The sequence below is a fragment of the Manacus candei genome, unplaced genomic scaffold (genome assembly GCF_025592945.1).
Source record: "Manacus candei isolate 608988 ecotype Guabito, Panama unplaced genomic scaffold, ASM2559294v1 h1tg000119l, whole genome shotgun sequence".
In the NCBI taxonomy this organism is placed as follows: Eukaryota; Metazoa; Chordata; class Aves; order Passeriformes; family Pipridae; genus Manacus; species Manacus candei.
The window spans coordinates 203580-227900 of NW_026138167.1; the positions used below are offsets into that span (position 1 = coordinate 203580).

A 24321-nucleotide genomic window follows, 5' to 3' on the forward strand; every position below is an offset into this window, starting at 1 on the left:
GGGAAGAATCAAGAAAACTGTGGGAAAATGTGGGAAAATGTGGGAAAATCTGGAAGAAAATCTGGAGAAAAATCTGAGAAAATGTGAAAAAAATGGGAAAAAAAGTGGGAAAAATCTGGGAAAATGTGGGAAATTCTGGGAAAATGGGGAAAAATCTGGGAAAAATCCGGGAAAATGTGGAAAAAATGGGGAAAAATCTGGGAAAATGGGAGGAGAAATCTGGGAAAATGGGGACAAACTGGGGGGGAAATGCTGGAAATTCTGGGAAAAATGGGGGGAAATGGAGAAAAATGAGAAAAAAATCCCAGAAAATGGGGAAAAATGGGGAAAGATTTAAAAAAATGGGAAAAAATCTTGGGAAAATCTGGGAAAAATGGGGAAAAATCTGGGAAAATCTGGGAAAAATGAGGAAAAATGTGGGAAAATGTGGAAAAAATGGGAGAAAATCCAGGAAATGGGGAAATATGGGGAAAGATAAAAAAAATTTTGGAAAAATGGGGAAAATATGGGAAATTCTGGGAAAAATCCAGGAAAATGGGGGAAAAAATCTGGGCAAATCTGGGAAAAATGTGAGAAAAAATCGGGGAAAATGTGGAAAAATGGGAAAAAAAATCTGGGAAAATCTGGAGAAAAATGTGTGAAAATGTGGAAAAAATGGGGAAAAATCTGGGAAACTGGGGGGAAAATCTGGGAAAATCTGGACAAAATGGGGAAAAATCTGGGAAAATGGGGGAAAAATGGGAAAAAATCAGGGAAAATGTAGGAAAATTGGGAAAAATCTGGAAAATGGGGGGGAAATGGGGAAAAATTCAGGCAAATGTGGAAAAATGGGGGAAAATCTGGGAAAAATGGGGAAAATGGGGGGAAATGTGGAAAAATGGGGAAAAATGTGGAAAAACTGGGTTAAACTGGGAGGAACTGGGAGAAACTGGGCCAGAGGGAAAGGGATGTTGCCATGGAAATGTGAGCCCGCCCCTCCCCCACCCGGCCCAGGGCCCACGAGGGGGGGGGAACTGGCTTAAACTGGGACATACTGGGAGGCACTGGGGAGGACACTGGGAGTTACTGGGAGCTACTGGAAGCTACTGGGGGGGGTCAGTGGGGTTACTGGGATGGACACCGGAGTTACTGGGAGCTACTGGGGGGGTCACTGGGGTTACTGGGATGGACACTGGGGTTACTGGGAGCTACTGGGGGGGTCACTGGGGTTACTGGGAGTTACTGGGAGCTACTGGGGGGCTTACTGGGAGTTCCTGGGAGCTACTGGGGGGGTGACTGGGGTTACTGGGATGGACACTGGGGTTACTGGGAGCTACTGGGGGGGTCACTGGGGTTACTGGGAGTTACTGGGAGCTACTGGGCGGCTTACTGGGAGTTCCTGGGAGCTACTGGCTGGACACTGGGGTTACTGGGAGTTACTGGGATGGACACTAGGATTACTGGGAGTTACTGGGAGCTACTGGGATAGACACTGGGGTTACTGGGAGCTACTAGGAGCTACTGGGGGGGTGACTGGGGTTACTGGGGGGGTCGCTGGAGATACCGGAGGCATTACTGGGGTTACTGGGAGCTACTGGGAGCCACTGGGAGCGGCCCATCCCCCTCCCTCCCCAAGGTCACCCCAAGGACACGGAGGGGGGGCGGGGGGGAAGCCCTGCCCCCTCCCAGTCCCTCCCAGTCCCTCCCAGTTCCCTCCCAGTCCCTCCCAGTACCTGAACTGGTCACACTGGGAGCGGCTCCAGGTCCCCCCTCCGGTTTGGGCCCCCGGGGCTATTTTTGGGACCCAGTGATGTCACTGGGGGGAGGGGCCTCGAGGGGGCGGCCCCTCCCCTCTCCCTTCCCAGTACAGACCAGTAAGGGACCAGTAACGGCCCCAGTGGGGGGGGGAGGGGAAGGAGGGAACACTGAGGGTGGGGATGGAGCAGGATGGTCCTTGAGCGTGGGGGAAGGGCAGGAGGTTCCCTGAGGGTGGGGGAAGGGCAGGACCGTCCCTGAGGGTGGGGGAGGGGTAGGTGGGTCCCTGAGGGTGGGGGAGGGGCAGGAGGGACCCCGAGGTGGGGGGAGGGGCAGGAGGGTCCTGAGGGTTGGGGAGGGGCAGGGAGGGACCCGGAAAGTGAAGGAGGGGCCCTGAGGGTCCCTGAGGGTGGGGGAAGGGTAGGAAGTTCCCCGAGGGTGGGGGAGGGGCAGGAGAGTCTCTGAGGTTGGGGGAGGGGTCCTGAGGGCCCCTGAAGGTGGGGGAGGGACAGGGAGGGCTCCTGAGAGTGGGGGAGGGGTAGCAGGTTCACTGGGGGGAGGGGAAGGAAGGGACCCTGAGGGTGGGTGGGGGAGGGACAGGAGGGACCCTGAGGGTTGGGGAGGTGCAGGAAGGGGGGGGAGGGGCTTTGGGGGGGCCCTTAAAGGTGGGGGGAGGGGCTGAAAGTGGGTCCATCATTGGGAGGGGACACGCCCACCCAAAACCCAGTAAGTCCCAGTTGAGCTCCCAGTTCAGGGAGGGGGAGAGGATGCAAAAGACACGCCCACTTGCAGAGGCTATGGCCACCTTGGGATGGGACACACCCACCAGGGAGAGACCACGCCCACCTAAAGAAGGGACACGCCCACCCCCAAACCACTAAGTCCCAGCTGAGTTCTGCCTTAACTGGTCCTTACTGGTCCCACCACCCCATTCCACGTTCCACTGACCTGTACTGGTCCATACTGGTTTATACTGGTCTATCCTGGTTTATACTGGTCTGTACTGGTCTGACCTTGATGGAGATGCTGAAGTGCCCCCAACCCCCTTAACTGGTCCTTACTGGTCCCACCGCCCCATTCCCCGTTCCAGTAACCTGTACTGGTCCATACTGGTTTATACCGGTTTATACTGGCCCATACTGGTCTATACGGGTTTATACTGACCTGACCTTGATGGAGATGCTGAAGTGCCCCCAACCCCCTTAACTGGTTCTTACTGGTCCCACCACCCCATTCCCCGTTCCAGGGACCCGTACTGGTTTATACTGGTTTATACTGCTCTACCCTGGTTTATACTGGTCTGTACTGGTCTGACCTTGATGGAGATGATGAAGTGCCCCCAACCCCCTTAACTGGTCCTTACTGGTCCCACTGCCCCATTCCCCATTCCAATGACCCGTACCGGTCTGTACTGGTTTATACTGGTCTATACCGGTCTATACCAGTCCATACTGGTCTATACTGGTTTATACTGGTCTGTACTGGTCTGACCTTGACGGAGATGATGAAGCGCCCCCAACCCCCTTAACTGGTCCTTACTGATCCCACCACCCCACTCCCTGTTTCAGTGACCCGTACTGGTTTATATCGGTTTATACTGCTCTACCCTGGTTTATACTGGTCTATACTGGTCCATACTGGTTTGTACCGGTCTGTACTGGTCTGACCTTGATGGAGATGCTGAAGTGCCCCCAACCCCCTTAACTGGTTCTTACTGGTCCCACCACCCTGCTCACTGTTCTAGTGACCTGTACTGGTCCATACTGGTCCATACTGGTCCGTACTGGTTTTTTACTGGTCTATACTGGTCCATACTGGTTTATACTGGTCTATACCGATCTATACTGGTCTATGCTGCTCTGTACTGGTCTGACCTTGATGGAGATGCTGAAGTGCCCCCAACCCCCTTAACTGGTCCTTACTGGTCCCACCGCCCTGCTCCCCATTCCATTGACCCATACTGGGTCGTGGTGGCAAGAACCCCAGCAGGAGCCAGGTGGGGTCTTCCTGCCATTGGATGAGTGCTCTGGGAGGTCAGGGCTGCTCACAGATCCAGATCACAGCAGCACATTTCCAAGAGCACTGTCAAATGGGAAGGGCAAAGCACAATTATTAGGAAGGAATGGAGCTTTTCTCAGTCAGTGTTTCCAGTTTCCTACTCCTGAGGAATCTGGGGGTTGAGAAATGGAAAAGAAACTCTCATGTTGGACAAGTCACTGAGACTCCTGAGCTGTAACTTGGAATGCACAAGTGCTTCTGTAAGCAACTTCCTAAAGTGCTTTCGGTCTCTGCTCTGCTTTTGACAGAAGCAGCATCACTTCTGCTGGACCCATCTGTTTTTTCTTTATCTACCCTTTTCCACCTTCCTGAGGTTTCTCTCAGGTCAAAGTGAGAGCACAGACATTTGGATGGAGTGCTGACAGGGAAGTCGTGAATGGATTTCTGATGTTGAATCTACTGTTTTGAAATCAGAAAATGTGGTGCTGAAGTCATCGTTAGCCTTTGAGAGGGAAACAGGAGAAAAATCGGATAAATTTGTTGCTAAAAATGAGCTGCTTCAAACTGAGGTTGACCACCTTCAAAGTCTTGTTGCACCAGAGTGCAGAGAGAAAACTGTTGCTAAAAAAACAGGCTCCTGGTTTGGTCAGGCAACTTCATAAACCAGTGTCTTACCCTGGCATTGAGACTTGGGAAACCACAGAGAAGCCTGATTCTAAGTCTCAGGAGAGAAAGAAACAAGGAGAATTTGAAGTTCAACTGACGTTTCTAGAGTCTCCCTGCTTTCCTCACATTAATGAAAATACACTGAGTGATCCCTGTGATAATGAACAAAGGGAAGATTATTCTTTACCTCCCTCAATTTCCTTTGTGCCTGATACTGAATCCACTAAAAAACCTTGGACTCAAAAAGAGAACCCGACCCAGAAAACAACTCCATTCTGATTCAAGTGGTTAAAGAGCAGAAGCATTATGGCGATAAACCCGGACAAATTAAAAGCCAACCAGTGAAATCCTATCAATATATCACATACCTTGGGATTCCACTTTGTTCTCATCAACAGTTAATACAATTTCCAATGGATATGGGGACAAAATGTTGGCAGCAAAATGCCAAAGATGGGATTAAAACCCAGACGAAAAAGAATTAAAATCACTGGAGAAAAAGAAGAAACCAGTCTTCAACCAAGAGCTTCACCCTGTTACTGTTTTGTTGATATTACCTTTTTGCTTTTTATTCTAATAATCATATTGTATGTTAAAATTTGGATGATTATGAAACAGTCAGCTCACTGATTACCCCCATCAATACTAGACAATGCCCGCAGTATACACCCGTCCCAGCCCCTCCAGGAGCCCTCAAATCCCATCCTGGTCCCACAGGACACTCCCAACTTCCCCTCAAACACTCCGAGGCCCCCAGATTGACTCCCAGATCCAGAAAACTCTTGCTGCCTGCCCATGGAGTGCCCAGTGTGGCCCACCAACTGCACCACAAAGCCAAAGCTTCCAGGCTTTCTTTCCTGGGAATTAGGGCTCTTGTTTCCTGTTTTCAGCCATGCCTCCCAACTGATAGCCCAACTCCCAAACTGCTAGCATGCCTGTTGATACAGAATTGTTAAAATAAACCTTGCCAGTATATGTTTTCAGACACCGATTATTTAGTGTCGTTTCATTTTAATCCACCCCAAGGGAATTATTAATAAAAACCTGAGTTATCCCCTCTCCCCTTTTCCTGGGGCGGGTTGTAACACCAATCAGCACTGACTCCGCCCGGTAGGCATAGCAAAGGAAGTTTCCTTTTGGTTTAGGGTTTAGTGTTAGGGTTAGGGTTAGGGTTAGAGTTTAGGGTTAGGGTTAGGGTTAGGGTTAGGGTTAGGGTTAGGTTTTGAGTTAGGGTTAGGGTTAGAAAGGGTTAGGGTTAGGGTTAGGAAATTTAGGGTTAGGGTTAGAGTTAGCATAAGTTAGGGTTAGGGTTAGGGTTAGGTTTAGGGTTAGCAAAAGACAGGGTTACTGTTAGGGTAAGGGTTAGGGTGAGGAAGAATTTGTCTCAGTGCGCGATCTAACAATCGCGGTTTTAGCCCATTCTGGACACGCAGCGCTGCCCAATAAGCCCCTCTGGGACTATAAGCCCGATTCACTGCCCACCGCTGTCAGAATCTTTTGCTTTTTCTCTTGGGTCTCTGCTTTTGCTGTTGCTGTTCTGTTGCGTGTCTGGCAGAATACCCACCGCCGTCCAGTATGTACTCTGCTTCTATAGAGCACTGTCCCCCGACCCCAACATTAAAAGAGAGACTGGAAGCTATGTGCAAACCCTGTTCCCTAACCCTAACCCTAACCAAGAGACTGCAAGCTATGCGCAAACCTTTTTCCCTAACCCTAACGTTAAAAGTGAGAATGCAAGCTATGCGCAAACCCTTTTCCCTAACCCTAACCCTAAAAACGAGACTGCAAGTTATGCGTAAACCCTCTTCCCTAACCCTAACCTTAAAAAAGAGACTGCAAACTATGCGCAAACCCTGTTACCTAACCCTAACCTTAAAAAAGAGACTGCAATCTATACGCAAACCCTTTTCTCTGAACCTAACCTTAAAAAAGAGACTGCAAGCTATGCTTTCAGCCTCTGCTCTGCTTTTGACAGAAGCAGCATCACTTCTGCTGGACCCATCTGTTTTTTCTTTATCTGCCCTTTTCCACCTGCAAAAAGAAAAGTTGCCCAGTCAGTGAGCTGCAAACAGGCAGGTTTCTCTCAGGTCACAGTGAGTGCACAGACATTCAGATGGAGTGGTGACAGGGAAGTCATGAATGGATTTCTGATGTTGAGTCTACTGTTTTGAAATCAGAAAATGTGGTGTTGAAGTCATCGTTAGCCTTTGAGAGGGAAACAGGAGAAAAATCGGATAAATTTGTTGCTAAAAATGAGCTGCTTCAAACTGAGGTTGACCACCTTAAAAGTCTTGTTAAAATTTGGATGATTATGAAACAGTCAACTCATGGATTACCCCCATCAATACTAGACAATGCCCGCAGTATAAAGGCAAAAAGCCCTCCCAGCCCCTCCAGGAACCCTCAAATCCCATCCCGGTCCCACAGGACACTCCCAACTTCCCCTTAAACCCTCCGAGGCCCCCAGACTGCCTCCCAGACCCACAAAAACCCACAAGATGCCCCCAAACCCCTCCCAGTTACCTCCAGCCCTCCCAGGACCTTTCAAACCCTCTCCTAGTTGCCCCCTTCCCCTTGAGTATGCCCCCAAACTCTCTCCCAGTTCCTTCCCACATCCCCGACGATTCCCCAAAACCCCTCACAGCTACCCCAATCTCCCCAACCTCCCTCCCAAACCCCCAAACTCCCCCAAACACCTTCCCAGTTACCCCCACGACCTCCAAGCCCTTCTCAGCCTCCCCATTCCTTCCCAAAGCCCCTCCCAGTTGCCGGCCCGTCCCCCAGGCTCGGGTGAGGAGGTGCCCCAGGCTGACGGGCCCGCCCAGACAGGGGCGGTTCCAACAGCATGTCAAGAGCCACCCCCTGCCCCGGAAGCTCCCGCCCGCCCTGGAGCCACCTCAGCTGCCCCTGTAGGGGAGAAATCCAGGCCGGAGCAGAGCAGGGGGCAGGGCCGGGCTGGGACATCGATGCCCTTTCCTGGGCACTTGAACACTCTCTGCACCCCCGTTCCCGGACGTGCCGACTGTCCTTCCTCCCCAAGCCATGAACAGGTTTTGGGGCTCCCTCGTGGGTCGCAGCCAATAGAACGGCTCTGCTGGAATGACGTCATTGCCAAATTCTGCTGGGCCCCTGTCCTTGTGCCGGTGAGTCACCCAATAGAATGTCGAAACTTCCGCGGGGGCTGCCGGGAGCGGGGCGGTGATGGCGGGGGAGGGGAGGATCGGGATTGAACGCGATTGGTCCCGGTCGATCCCGGCCCCAGGGTCTCCCCCCGCCACGCTGTTTTTCACGTGCGACCCCAACGAGGCCATGGTGGTGTGGGGTGAGTTCAGGGGGTCCAGGGGCTCCTGGTGACCCCTCCGAATCTCCCCCAAGACTCTCGGGAACCGCCCAGATCCCCCCCAAGACTCCTGGGGACCCTCCACCTTTCCCCCTCCTCCCCCAAATCTCCTGTGCATCCCCTTAACCCTTGAAAATCTCCTGGGACTACCTCAGACCCCCAGACTCCCTCCTGGGGGCCCCCAAACACTCTTCAGGACTCCGGGGCCCCTCCCGACCCCCTCCTAGAGTCTTTTGGGTGTCACCAACCCTTTACGGCGGATTCCTCCGTCCATTTTTCCACCCCGGGCTGCTGGGGGTCCGCCCCCCCAAGAAACTACTGGGAACTCCCCAGTGTCCCACCACGAGATTCCTGGGTCCCTCCCCCCCCCCAACCCCCTGTGGGTGCCCCCATCCTTTCTTCCCCTCGAAAATATTCTTGGGGGTCCCCCAATGTCTCCTCCAGCCCCCATCCTGCCAGGGATGGATTTGGGGGGATCTCCTTCTCCTTCCCTCTGGCCCGAAGGCAAATGCCCTCCCTGTCCTTCTTCCTTCGCCCCCAGGCAGAAAAGAGAAGAGAAACAGCCAGTTGGCCCTGGCAGGTGTGGGTGTGTGCAGGCTGTGGTTGAGTGGTTGAGAAGGGAGAGGAGGGGGCTGGTGTTTGGGCCAAGTCCAGCAGGTGATGTCTTTTGTATCTGGCAGTCCTTGGTCCGCTCCACGACCATCCAGCTGTCAGTGTTCATGACATACCCATCAGCCCTTCTCTTCTGGGCTCCTACACTTGCCAACCCTAAGCTGCTCCTAAGTTCTCTTGCTGTCAGTTCATAAAGAGGTCTTGTCAAGTGTTACTGATTTAGAAACTAAAGCCTGACATCTTTGTCTTTGCCAAAGATGTGTGTGAAAGGGCAGTGCTGTTGCAAAGCAGTGTTGAGCTTCACATTGGGTGACTTGGCAGCTTCCTCTGCATCACCCATGCACCCTGGGTTTCTTTGAAAAGTACTTTTCACTCCAAATGTGACACCACATTAGCCTGTAGGACATCCTGTCCCCAAATGGATAACTGTAAATATTAATAATTAAAAAGTGACCCCCTCCATTATTCAAGAAAAGCTTGTATCTCTGTCCTAAAAGCATCCAAGGGTCACGTCCCCCAGTTTTCTATCTGACAAGGGTTTGGAGGGGCTGCTTTGTGCAGGGAACCCTTTGGGGGCCCCTTGCACATGGGTAGGGCTGCACTCTGGGGGTGTGGGGCTTTGGTTCTTTGGTTGCCAGGGGCCACTGTGAGTCACTGAGCCGGGGTGGGGACAATGGGCAGGGCTGGCTGGGACAGGCTGTGGCACCTGTGACATAAAAGGGAAGTGTCCCCGTGGGGCAGCTCTGCAGGGCCCATCAGGGGATGCTGCCCAGTGCAGCCTGTGCTGTGGGGAGCACGCACACAGGGAGAGGCTGGGCCGGACGAGGGCCGGGGAACAAGGCCGCCCCAGGGAGTGGGTTCTGCCCCTGCCTGCAGGGCCCAGCCCCTGGCAGGAGCGCCTTGGGCAGGGCCCGGTGCTGCTGCTGGGGCAGGGGGTGAGGCCTTGCCTCCTGCCAGCTGCCTGGGCCCCTGTCCTTGCTGCTCCACATCCCCGAGGCTCCATCCCCGCTCCCCCAGCGCCAGCTCCCTCCTTCCCAGCCCCAACCAAGCCCTTCTCTGTGTCCTCCTGCAGGCCATGGCTTTCACAACATTCCTTTTGGTGCTTGTGCAAAGCATCATCCAGTCCCTGCAGGCAGTCAGGGAGGGGCTGCACAAGACTCAGTGAGCTTGGAGGTCTTTTCCAAGCTGAAGGACTCTTGGATTCTGTGATTGTGTGCTGGATTCAGCTGGGTCCGTGTTAGCAGCATTAGTTTGCTCCCAAAGTTTCCTCGCTGTCAGCTCTTGTGGCCTAAGGCTTGAGCTCCTTTAACTCCTTGTGCTGAGCTACTGCTGGGAAACGAGAGGCCTCTGCGAGCAGATTCCTGGTGTTCCCTGTAGAACAGTGAGGGAGAAGGTGTAGTCAAGTGGGAAGAGGAGTACTGTTTGTGTGTGGCCTCCTATGTGGCCTTGGCGCCTTTGAGGGGCTTGAAGGAGAAAAGAGTTTTGTTAAAGTGAGAAGTGAAATAGTGTGTTGGCTGTTCTCTCTGCAGGGAGAAGCTGTCGGTGGGGGAGGGGTCACCGAGTGGGGGAGAGGCCGTAAAGTGGGGGAGGGGCCACAGAGTGGGAGAGGGGTCACAGAATGGGGGAGGGGTCACAGAGTGGGGCAGGAGCCACAGAGTGGGGGAGGGGCCATAAAGTGGGGGAAGGGTCTGAGAGTGGGGGAGGGGTCAGGGGTGGGGGAGGGGCCATGAAGTGGGAGAGGGGTCACAGAGTGGGGTAGGGGCTACAGAATGGGGTAGGGGCCACAGAATGGGGAAGGGGCCATAAAGTGTGGGAGGGGCCACGGCGTGGGGGAGGGGTCACAGCCTAGACTCGGGCGGTCAGGGCAGTGACCTCGGGGAGGGGGAGGGGTCAGGGCATGGGGTAGGGGTCTCACCTGATCCCGGGGCTATCGGGGCCATGGCGGGATTGAACCTGGTGGGGACACCCAAGTTTTTCCCAAATTTCCCCTCATTTTTCCCAGTTTTTCATCCATTTCTCCCAAATTTCCCACTCTTTCCCCACTTTTCCCCCCATTTCCCCCATTTTTCCAAAATTTCCCCATTTTTCTCAATTTTTCCCTATTTCTTTTCCAAATTCCTTCCATTGTTCCCAAATTTCCCCCATTTTTTCCCATTTTCCCCAAATTTCCCTCCATTTTTCCCAACTTTCCCCAATTTTTCATCCAATTTTACCCAAATTCCCCCATTTTTTTCTCAATTCACCCCATTTTTCCCAAATTTCCCCATTTTCCCCAAATTCCGCCATTTTTTCCCAATTTTTTCCTAAATTTCCCCTAATTTTTCCCAATTATCCCCCATTTTTCCTGATTTTTCACCCGTTTTCCCCAAATTTCTTACTTTTTTCCCAATTTTCCCTCCATTTCCCCTCAAAATCCCCCATTTCCCCAAATTTCTGACTTTTTCCCCAAAATTTCCCCCGTTTGTCCACATTTTCCCAGATTTTCCCCCAGTTTTCCTAAATTTCCCCCCATTTTTCCCCATTTTTATCAATTTTCCCCAAATTTCCCACTTTTTTCTCAAATTTTCCCCCATTTTTCCCAATTTTTCATTCGTGTTCACCAAATTTCCCACTTTTTTCCCCAATTTTTCCCCATTTTCCCCAAAATTCCTATTTTTTCCCCCCATTTTTTCCCACTGGGGAAATTTGGGAAATTTGGAAAACTGGGGACCCAAAAATCCAAGAAAATGTGGGGAAATGGGGGAGAAATGGGGGGAAAAATCTGGAGAGAAATGTGTGAAAATGTGGGAAAAATGGGGGGAAAATCAGGAAAATGGTGAAAAATCTGGGAAAATGTGGGCAAATGGGGAAATTGCGGAAAATTCTGGGAAAAATGTGAGAAAAATCCGGGGAAATGGGGAAAAATGGGGGAAAATGTGGGAAATTCTGGGGAAAATGGGGAAAAATGTGTGAAAATCTGGGAAAATGTGGGAAAAATGGGGGGAAAATCTGGGAAAATGGGGGGAAATCGAGAAAAACTCTGGGAAAATGGGGAAAAATTGGGAAAAAAACTGGGAAAATGGGGAAAAATTGGGAAAAAACCTGGGAAATTCTGGGGAAAATGGGAGAAAATCTGGGAAAAATGTGGAAAAAATGGGGGGGAAAGGGGAAAAAATGGAAAAAATCTGGGAAAAATGGGGAAAAATGAGGAAAAATCTGGGAAAATGTGGGAAAAATCATGGAAAATGGGGGGAAATTGGGAAAAAATCCGGGGAAATGTGGGAAAAAAAGGGGGGAAATCTGGGAAAATGTGGGAAAATAATCGGGAAAAAATCTGGGAAAAAATGGGAAAACTGAGGAAAAATCTGGGGAAAGAGGGAGAAAATCTGGGAAAATGTGAGAAAAAATTTGGGAAAATGTGGGAAAAAATTTGGGAAAATGTGGGAAAATGGGAAAAAATCGGAGAAAATGGGGGCGAAATGGGGAAAAATCTGGGAAAATGTGAAAAAATTGGGAAAAACGGTGGGAAAATGGGGGAAATGAGGAGAAATCCGGCAAAATGGGGAAAATCGAGAAAAATCAAGAAAAATGTGGGAAAATGTGGGAAAATGTGGAAGAAAATCTGGAGAAAAATCTGAGAAAATGTGGGAAAAATGGGAAAAAATGTGGGAAAAATCTGGAAAAATGTGGGAAATTCTGGGAAAAGTGGAGGAAAAATCTGGGAAAAATCCGGGAAAATGTGGAAAAAATGGGGAAAAATCTGGGAAAATGGGGGGAAAATCTGGGAAAATGTAGGAAAATTGGGAAAAATCTGGAAAATGGGGGGGAAATGGGGAAAAATTCAGGCAAATGTGGAAAAATGGGGGAAAATCTGGGAAAAATGGGGAAAATGGGGGGAAATGTGGAAAAATGGGGAAAAATGTGGAAAAACTGGGTTAAACTGGGAGGAACTGGGAGAAACTGGGCCAGAGGGAAAGGGATGTTGCCATGGAAATGTGAGCCCGCCCCTCCCCCACCCGGCCCAGGGCCCACGAGGGGGGGGGAACTGGCTTAAACTGGGACATACTGGGAGGCACTGGGGAGGACACTGGGAGTTACTGGGAGCTACTGGAAGCTACTGGGGGGTCACTGGGGTTACTGGGATGGACACCGGAGTTACTGGGAGCTACTGGGGGAGTCACTGGGGTTACTGGGATGGACACTGGGGTTACTGGGAGCTACTGGGGGGGTCACTGGGGTTACTGGGAGTTACTGGGAGCTACTGGAGTTACTGGGAGTTACTGGGAGCTACTGGGGGGCTTACTGGGAGTTCCTGGGAGCTACTGGGGGGGTGACTGGGGTTACTGGGATGGACACTGGGGTTACTGGGAGCTACTGGGGGGGTCACTGGGGTTACTGGGAGTTACTGGGAGCTACTAGGGGGCTTACTGGGAGTTACTGGGAGCTACTAGGGGGCTTACTGAGAGTTCCTGGGAGCTACTGGCTGGACACTGGGGTTACTGGGAGTTACTGGGATGGACACTAGGATTACTGGGAGCTACTGGGAGCTACTGGGATAGACACTGGGGTTACTGGGAGCTACTAGGAGCTACTGGGGTGGTGACTGGGTTTACTGGGGGGGTCGCTGGAGATACCGGAGGCATTACTGGGGTTACTGGGAGCTACTGGGAGCCACTGGGAGCGGCCCATCCCCCTCCCTCCCCAAGGTCACCGCAAGGACACAGAGGGGGGGCGGGGGGGAAGCCCTGCCCCCTCCCAGTCCCTCCCAGTCCCTCCCAGTTCCCTCCCAGTCCCTCCCAGTACCTGAACTGGTCACACTGGGAGCGGCTCCAGGTCCCCCCTCCAGTTTGGGCCCCCGGGGCTATTTTTGGGACCCGGTGACGTCACTGGGGGGAGGGGCCTCGAGGGGGCGGCCCCTCCCCTCTCCCTTCCCAGTACAGACCAGTAAGGGACCAGTAACGGCCCCAGTGGGGGGGGGAGGGGAAGGAGGGAACACTGAGGGTGGGGATGGAGCAGGATGGTCCTTGAGCGTGGGGGAAGTGCAGGAGGTTCCCTGAGGGTGGGGGAAGGGCAGGACCGTCCCTGAGGGTGGGGGAGGGGTAGGCGGGTCCCTGAGGGTGGGGGAGGGGCAGGAGGGACCCCGAGGTGGGGGGAGGGGCAGGAGGGTCCTGAGGGTTGGGGAGGGGCAGGGAGGGACCCCGAAAGTGAAGGAGGGGCCCTGAGGGTCCCTGAGGGTGGGGGAAGGGTAGGAAGTTCCCCGAGGGTGGGGGAGGGGCAGGAGAGTCTCTGAGGTTGGGGGAGGGGTCCTGAGGGCCCCTGAAGGTGGGGGAGGGACAGGGAGGGCTCCTGAGAGTGGGGGAGGGGTAGCAGGTTCACTGGGGGGAGGGGAAGGAAGGGACCCTGAGGGTGGGTGGGGGAGGGACAGGAGGGACCCTGAGGGTTGGGGAGGTGCAGGAAGGGGGGGGAGGGGCTTTGGGGGGGCCCTTAAAGGTGGGGGGAGGGGCTGAAAGTGGGTCCATCATTGGGAGGGGACACGCCCACCCAAAACCCAGTAAGTCCCAGTTGAGTTCTGCCTTAACTGGTCCTTACTGGTCCCACCACCCCATTCCGCGTTCCACTGACCTGTACTGGTCCATACTGGTTTATACTGGTCTATCCTGGTTTATACTGGTCTGTACTGGTCTGACCTTGATGGAGATGCTGAAGTGCCCCCAACCCCCTTAACTGGTCCTTACTGGTCCCACCGCCCCATTCCCCGTTCCAGTAACCTGTACTGGTCCATACTGGTTTATACCGGTTTATACTGGCCCATACTGGTCTATACGGGTTTATACTGACCTGACCTTGATGGAGATGCTGAAGTGCCCCCAACCCCCTTAACTGGTTCTTACTGGTCCCACCACCCCATTCCCCGTTCCAGGGACCCGTACTGGTTTATACTGGTTTATACTGCTCTACCCTGGTTTATACTGGTCTGTACTGGTCTGACCTTGACGGAGATGATGAAGCGCCCCCAACCCCCTTAACTGGTCCTTACTGATCCCACCACCCCACTCCCTGTTTCAGTGTCCCGTACTGGTTTATATCGGTTTATACTGCTCTACCCTGGTTTATACTGGTCTATACTGGTCCATACTGGTTTGTACCGGTCTGTACTGGTCTGACCTTGATGGAGATGCTGAAGTGCCCCCAACCCCCTTAACTGGTCCTTACTGGTCCCACCACCCTGCTCGCTGTTCTAGTGACCTGTACTGGTCCATACTGGTCCATACTGGTCCGTACTGGTTTTTTACTGGTCTATACTGGTCCATACTGGTTTATACTGGTCTATACCAATCTATACTGGTCTATGCTGCTCTGTACTGGTCTGACCTTGATGGAGATGCTGAAGTGCCCCCAACCCCCTTAACTGGTTGTCATGGTTTGAATCTTGTTTTCCCCCAGAGGCTAGAAGAGTGGTAGACCCCAAGGGGTGGAAACCCCTGGAAGTTTTGGAGTTCTGTCCAATGGGCGCTCCTGCAGAAATGTAAACATATCACAAGCTCACCGGAAAAGAAGAGTAGTAGTTTTGGTTGTTGTTGGAGAGGTGGCCATGTTGTGAGCCACGAGGAAGGGGCTCTGAGCCCCTTGGGCCCTCTGGGCCCTCCCAGCCCCTGGCTGGGGGGCTGCAGGGACCTGGAACAGCATAAAGCTGGGCTAGGTGCCTGTAGTTATGCCGGGAGATGTTTTCTCCATGGGCGCAGAGCAGCAGCCGGCACTGACCAGAGAAATGGTGGCAGAGAGCCAGGAGAGATAACACCTGAACTGAAGGAGCAGCAGAAGCAACATGCAGCACCAGAGAAAGGACTCTTGGAAGGAGAGCCGGGAGGAAGAGAGAGCCAGCAGCCTGAGAGACAGAGTTCTGGGGGTAAGACTGTACCAACCCCCCCAAAACTCCTTTGAGATCCCTCTGAGAAAAGAGGGAGATGGACTCCTATTAAGGAGAAGAGTTTTAGACATGCAGCACTGGAGAGAGAGAGAGGAGCTGAGAAGCTCAGAGTGTCCCGGAGCTGGACCGGGACGGCCAGAGGAATGCGGGGGGAGTTGACCTTGGCTCCCCCCCCTTGCACTGCTGCCACAGTGGCAGCCTGAGAGACAGGGCACAGAGGCCCTGCAAGGAGCTGAGTCTCCTGGAGATACCAGACCGTCACGAAGACACCCCTGTGTCTTCGTGATATGACGTGGTGATACGACCTTGTCTGGGGTTACGAAGCCCACGGAAGACCCCTCGGTTGGAGGCGATGGGGCCGAGAGAGGCTTGAATACCTCCCTCGTGAGTGCTGGCAGAAATCCAGCTATCAGCTGCTGCATGTGGAGAAGACAGACAGACTGCTGCCTCAGAAGATGCTGCTGTTCAGAGACTGGAAGGGATCTGTCCTTCTTTCCCTCCTGGACTTTTATTTGGAGGGGAGAAGAGATCTGATCATTGTAAATACATATGTCATGGTAGAGATAGTTTGTGATCATGTGTATAGTGTGATATGGTATTTATTTGTACAGTCATTGTAATATATTCCCTTTCCCCCACTTTGAGTCTGGTGTGTGTTTTGTCTGGAAAAACCCATCTCACATTAGGTTGAGATGTGGGAGGGGGGATGGAGCTAGGGAATTGGATTTTGGGGCTATCTCAAACCATGACACTGGTCCTTACTGGTCCCACCGCCCTGCTCCCCATTCCATTGACCCATACTGGGTCGTGGTGGCAAGAACCCCAGCAGGAGCCAGGTGGGGTCTTCCTGCCATTGGATGAGTGCTCTGGGAGGTCAGGGTTGCTCACAGATCCAGATCACAGCAGCACATTTCCAAGAGCACTGTCAAATGGGAAGGGCAAAGCACAATTATTAGGAAGGAATGGAGCTTTTCTCAGTCAGTGTTTCCAGTTTCCTACTCCTGAGGAATCTGGGGGTTGAGAAATGGAAAAGAAACTCTCATGTTGGACAAGTCACTGAGACTCCTGAGCTGTAACTTGGAATGCACAAGTGCTTCTGTAAGCAACTTCCTAAAGTGCTTTCGGTCTCTGCTCTGCTTTTGACAGAAGCAGCATCACTTCTGCTGGACCCATCTGTTTTTTCTTTATCTACCCTTTTCCACCTTCCTGAGGTTTCTCTCAGGTCAAAGTGAGAGCACAGACATTCGGATGGAGTGCTGACAGGGAAGTCGTGAATGGATTTCTGATGTTGAATCTACTGTTTTGAAATCAGAAAATGTGGTGCTGAAGTCATCGTTAGCCTTTGAGAGGGAAACAGGAGAAAAATCGGATAAATTTGTTGCTAAAAATGAGCTGCTTCAAACTGAGGTTGACCACCTTCAAAGTCTTGTTGCACCAGAGTGCAGAGAGAAAACTGTTGCTAAAAAAACAGGCTCCTGGTTTGGTCAGACAACTTCATAAACCAGTGTCTTACCCTGGCATTGAGACTTGGGAAACCACAGAGAAGCCTGATTCTAAGTCTCAGGAGAGAAAGAAACAAGGAGAATTTGAAGTTCAACTGACGTTTCTAGAGTCTCCCTGCTTTCCTCACATTAATGAAAATACACTGAGTGATCCCTGTGATAATGAACAAAGGGAAGATTATTCTTTACCTCCCTCAATTTCCTTTGTGCCTGATACTGAATCCACTAAAAAACCTTGGACTCAAAAAGAGAACCCGACCCAGAAAACAACTCAATTCATTCTGATTCAAGTGGTTAAAGAGCAGAAGCATTATGGCGATAAACCTGGACAAATTAAAAGCCAACCAGTGAAACCCTATCAATATATCACATACCTTGGGATTCCACTTTGTTCTCATCAACAGTTAATACAATTTCCAATGGATATGGGGACAAAATGTTGGCAGCAAAATGCCAAAGATGGGATTAAAACCCAGACGAAAAAGAATTAAAATCACTGGAGAAAAAGAAGAAACCAGTCTTCAACCAAGAGCTTCACCCTGTTACTGTTTTGTTGATATTACCTTTTTGCTTTTTATTCTAATAATCATATTGTATGTTAAAATTTGGATGATTATGAAACAGTCAGCTCACTGATTACCCCCATCAATACTAGACAATGCCCGCAGTATACACCCGTCCCAGCCCCTCCAGGAGCCCTCAAATCCCATCCTGGTCCCACAGGACACTCCCAACTTCCCCTCAAACACTCCGAGGCCCCCAGATTGACTCCCAGATCCAGAAAACTCTTGCTGCCTGCCCATGGAGTGCCCAGTGTGGCCCACCAACTGCACCACAAAGCCAAAGCTTCCAGGCTTTCTTTCCTGGGAATTAGGGCTCTTGTTTCCTGTTTTCAGCCATGCCTCCCAACTGATAGCCCAACTCCCAAACTGCTAGCATGCCTGTTGATACAGAATTGTTAAAATAAACCTTGCCAGTATATGTTTTCAGACACCGATTATTTAGTGTCGTTTCATTTTAATCCACCCCAAGGGAATTATTAATAAAAACCTGAGTTACCCCCTCTCCCCTTTTCCTGGGGCGGGTTGTAACACCAATCAGCACTGACTCCGCCCAGTAGGCATAGCAAAGGAAGTTTCCTTTTGGTTTAGGGTTTAGTGTTAGGGTTAGGGTTAGGGTTAGGGTTTAGGGTTAGGGTTAGGGTTAGGGTTAGGGTTAGGGTTAGGTTTTGAGTTAGGGTTAGGGTTAGAAAGGGTTAGGGTTAGGGTTAGGAAATTTAGGGTTAGGGTTAGAGTTAGCATAAGTTAGGGTTAGGGTTAGGTTTAGGGTTAGCAAAAGACAGGGTTACTGTTAGGGTAAGGGTTAGGGTGAGGAAGAATTTGTCTCAGTGCGCGATCTAACAATCGCGGTTTTAGCCCATTCTGGACACGCAGCGCTGCCCAATAAGCCCCTCTCAGGCTATAAGCCCGATTCACTGCCCACCGCTGTCAGAATCTTTTGCTTTTTCTCTTGGGTCTCTGCTTTTGCTGTTGCTGTTCTGTTGCGTGTCTGGCAGAATACCCACCGCTGTCCAGTATGTACTCTGCTTCTATAGAGCACTGTCCCCCGACCCCAACATTAAAAGAGAGACTGGAAGCTATGTGCAAACCCTGTTCCCTAACCCTAACCCTAACCAAGAGACTGCAAGCTATGCGCAAACCTTTTTCCCTAACCCTAACCTTAAAAGTGAGAATGTAAGCTATGCGCAAACCCTTTTCCCTAACCCTAACCCTAAAAACGAGACTGCAAGTTATGCGTAAACCCTCTTCCCTAACCCTAACCTTAAAAAAGAGACTGCAAACTATGCGCAAACCCTGTTACCTAACCCTAACCTTAAAAAAGAGACTGCAATCTATACGCAAACCCTTTTCTCTGAACCTAACCTTAAAAAAGAGACTGCAAGCTATGCTTTCAGCCTCTACTCTGCTTTTGACAGAAGCAGCATCACTTCTGCTGGACCCATCTGTTTTTTCTTTATCTGCCCTTTTCCACCTGCAAAAAGAAAAGTTGCCCAGTCAGTGAGCTGCAAACAGGCAGGTTTCTCTCAGGTCACAGTGAGTGCACAGACATTCAGATGGAGTGGTGACAGGGAAGTCATGAATGGATTTCTGATATTGAGTCTACTGTTTTGAAATCAGAAAATGTGGTGTTGAAGTCATCGTTAGCCTTTGAGAGGGAAACAGGAGAAAAATCGGATAAATTTGTTGCTAAAAATGAGCTGCTTCAAACTGAGGTTGACCACCTTAAAAGTCTTGTTAAAATTTGGATGATTATGAAACAGTCAACTCATGGATTACCCCCATCAATACTAGACAATGCCCGCAGTATAAAGGCAAAAAGCCCTCCCAACCCCTCCAGGAACCTTCAAATCCCATCCCGGTCCCACAGGACACTCCCAACTTCCCCTTAAACCCTCCGAGGCCCCCAGACTGCCTCCCAGACCCACAAAAACCCACAAGATGCCCCCAAACCCCTCCCAGTTACCTCCAGACCTCCCAGGACCTTTCAAACCCTCTCCTAGTTGCCCCCTTCCCCTTGAGTATGCCCCCAAACTCTCTCCCAGTTCCTTCCCGCATCCCCGACGATTCCCCAAAACCCCTCACAGCTGCCCCAATCTCCCCAACCTCCCTCCCAAACCCCCAAACTCCCCCAAACACCTTCCCAGTTACCCCCACGACCTCCAAGCCCTTCTCAGCCTCCCCATTCCTTCCCAAAGCCCCTCCCAGTTGCCGGCCCGTCCCCCAGGCTCGGGTGAGGAGGTGCCCCAGGCTGACGGGCCCGCCCAGACAGGGGCGGTTCCAGCAGCATGTCAGGAGCCACCCCCTGCCCCGGAAGCTCCCGCCCGCCCTGGAGCCACCTCAGCTGCCCCTGTAGGGGAGAAATCCAGGCCGGAGCAGAGCAGGGGGCAGGGCCGGGCTGGGACATCGATGCCCTTTCCTGGGCACTTGAACACTCTCTGCACCCCCGTTCCCGGACGTGCCGACTGTCCTTCCTCCCCAAGCCATGAACAGGTTTTGGGGCTCCCTCGTGGGTCGCAGCCAATAGAACGGCTCTGCTGGAATGACGTCATTGCCAAATTCTGCTGGGCCCCTGTCCTTGTGCCGGTGAGTCACCCAATAGAATGTCGAAACTTCCGCGGGGGCTGCCGGGAGCGGGGCGGTGATGGCGGGGGAGGGGAGGATCGGGATTGAACGCGATTGGTCCCGGTCGATCCCGGCCCCAGGGTCTCCCCCCGCCGCGCTGTTTTTCACGTGCGACCCCAACGAGGCCATGGTGGTGTGGGGTGAGTTCAGGGGGTCCAGGGGCTCCTGGTGACCCCTCCGAATCTCCCCCAAGACTCTCGGGAACCGCCCAGATCCCCCCCAAGACTCCTGGGGACCCTCCACCTTTCCCCCTCCTCCCCCAAATCTCCTGTGCATCCCCTTAACCCTTGAAAATCTCCTGGGACTACCTCAGACTCCCAGACTCCCTCCTGGGGGCCCCCAAACACTCTTCAGGACTCCGGGGCCCCTCCCGACCCCCTCCTAGAGTCTTTTGGGTGTCACCAACCCTTTACGGCGGATTCCTCCGTCCATTTTTCCACCCCGGGCTGCTGGGGGTCCGCCCCCCCAAGAAACTACTGGGAACTCCCCAGTGTCCCACCACGAGATTCCTGGGTCCCTCCCCCCCCCCAACCCCCTGTGGGTGCCCCCATCCTTTCTTCCCCTCGAAAATATTCTTGGGGGTCCCCCAATGTCTCCTCCAGCCCCCATCCTGCCAGGGATGGATTTGGGGGGATCTCCTTCTCCTTCCCTCTGGCCCGAAGGCAAATGCCCTCCCTGTCCTTCTTCCTTCGCCCCCAGGCAGAAAAGAGAAGAGAAACAGCCAGTTGGCCCTGGCAGGTGTGGGTGTGTGCAGGCTGTGGTTGAGTGGTTGAGAAGGGAGAGGAGGGGGCTGGTGTTTGGGCCAAGTCCAGCAGGTGATGTCTTTTGTATCTGGCAGTCCTTGGTCCGCTCCACGACCATCCAGCTGTCAGTGTTCATGACATACCCATCAGCCCTTCTCTTCTGGGCTCCTACACTTGCCAACCCTAAGCTGCTCCTAAGTTCTCTTGCTGTTAGTTCATAAAGAGGTCTTGTCAAGTGTTACTGATTTAGAAACTAAAGCCTGACATCTTTGTCTTTGCCAAAGATGTGTGTGAAAGGGCAGTGCTGTTGCAAAGCAGTGTTGAGCTTCACATTGGGTGACTTGGCAGCTTCCTCTGCATCACCCATGCACCCTGGGTTTCTTTGAAAAGTACTTTTCACTCCAAATGTGACACCACATTAGCCTGTAGGACATCCTGTCCCCAAATGGATAACTGTAAATATTAATAATTAAAAAGTGACCCCCTCCATTATTCAAGAAAAGCTTGTATCTCTGTCCTAAAAGCATCCAAGGGTCACGTCCCCCAGTTTTCTATCTGACAAGGGTTTGGAGGGGCTGCTTTGTGCAGGGAACCCTTTGGGGGCCCCTTGCACATGGGTAGGGCTGCACTCTGGGGGTGTGGGGCTTTGGTTCTTTGGTTGCCAGGGGCCACTGTGAGTCACTGAGTCGGGGTGGGGACAATGGGCAGGGCTGGCTGGGACAGGCTGTGGCACCTGTGACATAAAAGGGAAGTGTCCCCGTGGGGCAGCTCTGCAGGGCCCATCAGGGGATGCTGCCCAGTGCAGCCTGTGCTGTGGGGAGCACGCACACAGGGAGAGGCTGGGTCGGACGAGGGTCGGGGCACAAGGCCGCCCCAGGGAGTGGGTTCTGCCCCTGCCTGCAGGGCCCAGCCCCTGGCAGGAGCGCCTTGGGCAGGGCCCGGTGCTGCTGCTGGGGCAGGGGGTGAGGCCTTGCCTCCTGCCAGCTGCCTGGGCCCCTGTCCTTGCTGCGCCACATCCCCGAGGCTCCATCCCCGCTCCCCCAGCGCCAGCTCCCTCCTTCCCAGCCCCAACCAAGCCCTTCTCTGTGTCCTCCTGCAGCCCATGGCTTTCACAACATTCCTTTTGGTGCTTGTGCAAAGCATCATCCAGTCCCTGCAGGCGGTCGGGGAGGGGCTGCACAAGACTCAGTGAGCTTGGAGGTCTTTTCCAAGCTGAAGGACTCTTGGATTCTGTGATTGTGTGCTGGATTCAGCTGGGTCCGTGTTAGCAGCATTAGTTTGCTCCCAAAGTTTCCTCGCTGTCAGCTCTTGTGGCCTAAGGCTTGAGCTCCTTTAGCTCCTTGTGCTGAGCTACTGCTGGGAAACGAGAGGCCTCTGCGAGCAGATTCCTGGTGTTCCCTGTAGAACAGTGAGGGAGAAGGTGTAGTCAAGTGGGAAGAGGAGTACTGTTTGTGTGTGGCCTCCTATGTGGCCTTGGCGCCTTTGAGGGGCTTGAAGGAGAAAAGAGCTTTGTTAAAGTGAGAAGTGAAATAGTGTGTTGGCTGTTCTCTCTGCAGGGAGAAGCTGTCGGTGGGGGAGGGGTCACCGAGTGGGGGAGAGGCCGTAAAGTGGGGGAGGGGCCACAGAGTGGGAGAGGGGTCACAGAATGGGGGAGGGGTCACAGAGTGGGGCAGGAGCCACAGAGTGGGGGAGGGGCCATGAAGTGGGAGAGGGGTCACAGAGTGGGGTAGGGGCTACAGAATTGGGTAGGGGCCACAGAATGGGGAAGGGGCCATAAAGTGTGGGAGGGGCCACGGGGTGGGGGAGGGGTCACAGCCTGGACTCGGGCGGTCAGGGCAGTGGCCTCGGGGAGGGGGAGGGGTCAGGGCATGGGGTAGGGGTCTTACCTGATCCCGGGGCTATCGGGGCCATGGCGGGACCGAACCTGGTGGGGACACCCAAGTTTTTCCCAAATTTCCCCTCATTTTTCCCAGTTTTTCATCCATTTCTCCCAAATTTCCCACTCTTTCCCCAATTTTCCCCCCATTTCCCCCATTTTTTTCAAATTTCCCCATTTTTCTCAATTTTTCCCCATTTCTTTTCCAAATTCCTTCCATTGTTCCCAAATTTCCCCCATTTTTTCCCATTTTCCCCAAATTTCCCCCCATTTTTCCCAACTTTCCCCAATTTTTCATCCAATTTTACCCAAATTCCCCCATTTTTTTCTCAATTCACCCCATTTTTCCCAAATTTCCCCATTTTCCCCAAATTCCACCATTTTTTCCCAATTTTTTCCTAAATTTCCCCAATTTTTCCCAATTATCCCCCATTTTTCCTGATTTTTCACCCGTTTTCCCCAAATTTCTTACTTTTTTCCCAATTTTCCCTCCATTTCCCCTCAAAATCCCCCATTTCCCCAAATTTCTGACTTTTTCCCCAAAATTTCCCCCGTTTGTCCACATTTTCCCGGATTTTCCCCCAGTTTTCCTAAATTTCCCCCCATTTTTCCCCATTTTTATCAATTTTCCCCAAATTTCCCACTTTTTTCTCAAATTTTCCCCCATTTTTCCCAATTTTTCATTCGTGTTCACCAAATTTCCCACTTTTTTCCCCAATTTTTCCCCATTTTCCCCAAAATTCCTGGTTTTTTCCCCCCCATTTTTTCCCACTGGGGAAATTTGGGAAATTTGGAAAACTGGGGACCCAAAAATCCAAGAAAATGCGGGGAAATGGGGGAAAAATGGGGGGAAAAATCTGGAGAAAAATCTGTGAAAATGTGGGAAAAATGGGGGGAAAATCAGGAAAATGGTGAAAAATCTGGGAAAATGTGGGCAAATGGGGAAATTGCGGAAAATTCTGGGAAAAATGTGAGAAAAATCCGGGGAAATGGGACAAAATGGGGGAAAATGTGGGAAATTCTGGGGAAAATGGGGAAAAATATGGGAAAATCTGGAAAAATGAGGAAAAAAGGGGGAAAATGGGGAAAAATGTGTGAAAATCTGGGAAAATGTGGGAAAAATGGGGGGAAAATCTGGGAAAATGGGGGGAAATCGAGAAAAACTCTGGGAAAATGGGGAAAAAATTGGGAAAAAACTGGGAAAATGGGGAAAAATTGGGAAAAAACCTGGGAAATTCTGGGGAAAATGGGAGAAAATCTGGGAGAAATGTGGAAAAAATGGGGGGGAAAGGGGAAAAAATGGAAAAAATCTGGGAAAAATGGGGAAAAATGAGGAAAAATCTGGGAAAATGTGGGAAAAATCATGGAAAATGGGGGGAAATTGGGAAAAAATCCGGGGAAATGTGGGAAAAAAAGGGGGGAAATGCGGGAAAATGGGGAAAATAATTGGGAAAAAATCTGGGAAAAAATGGGAAAACTGAGGAAAAATCTGGGGAAAGAGGGAGAAAATCTGGGAAAATGTGGGAAAAAATTTGGGAAAATGTGGGAAAATGGGAAAAAATCGGAGAAAATGGGGGCGAAATGGGGAAAAATCTGGGGAAAATGGGGAAAAATCTGGGAAAATGTGAAAAAATTGGGAAAAACAGTGGGAAAATGGGGGAAATGAGGAGAAATCCGTGAAAATGGGGGAAAATGAGGAAAAATGTGTGAAAATGGGAAAAAATGGGAAAAAAATCCGGCAAAATGGGGAAAATCGAGAAA

At 51.8% G+C, this 24321-nt stretch overlaps 1 long non-coding RNA gene across 1 annotated transcript; it reads right to left on the reverse strand.

Moving 5' to 3' along the window:
- Positions 1-3069: 3069 nt before the first annotated feature.
- Positions 3070-15108, reverse strand: LOC127462140 (uncharacterized). The gene is made up of 3 exons (XR_007900306.1): positions 14495-15108; positions 14017-14318; positions 3070-3401 (listed from the first exon to the last, which is right to left on the reverse strand). It is a non-coding gene; the product is annotated as an uncharacterized LOC127462140 (long non-coding RNA).
- Positions 15109-24321: the final 9213 nt, after the last annotated feature.